The sequence below is a fragment of the Condylura cristata genome, unplaced genomic scaffold (assembly GCF_000260355.1).
Source record: "Condylura cristata isolate star-nosed mole 26May11 unplaced genomic scaffold, ConCri1.0 scaffold00012, whole genome shotgun sequence".
NCBI lineage: Eukaryota > Metazoa > Chordata > Mammalia > Eulipotyphla > Talpidae > Condylura > Condylura cristata.
Window position 1 is genome coordinate 55936201 of NW_004567113.1, and position 455 is coordinate 55936655.

General features: G+C 74.1%; 1 protein-coding gene across 1 annotated transcript in view; it reads right to left on the bottom strand.

The window, feature by feature from the left end:
* PPP2R2C (protein phosphatase 2, regulatory subunit B, gamma) overlaps positions 1-455 on the bottom strand; it is a 29112-nt gene that overhangs the window by 3630 nt on the left and 25027 nt on the right. The gene's annotated exons all lie outside the window — the stretch shown is intronic.

Here is a 455-nt window from a genome sequence, read left to right on the forward strand (position 1 = left end):
GACGACTGGGGGTCACCCGCCCCAGCAGTGAGGGGCGGGCTGCGGCGGGCGAGGACGAAGGAGGAGTGTGCACAGGAGGCCCGGGCGGAGCGGGCCAGGGGCAGCGTCCGCCCCCGTGGGCCGTGGGCTCTGGCAGGGGCCTGGCGGCCAGACCGCAGCTCGGCCACACGGCGGGGCCCGGCGGGAGCTCGAGCGACCCCGAGGCCACCAATCACACGGCTTTTCCGAGCCACTGAGGATCAGACCCAGACCGGCGACTTCGTGGCAAAGCACCGCCGGACAGTGGCGGGCGCTGGCCAGAAACTGAGGGTGTCGACCCCAAACACTGCTCCGCGCCCCACCCCAGGCTGCCCGGCTGAGTTTCACCGGAGTCAGCAGAGGGTCTGTGAGGGTCGGCGGGCGCCCGCGCTCCACGTCCCTGAGTGCGGGCGGCCTCCCCACGTGGCCACCGGCCC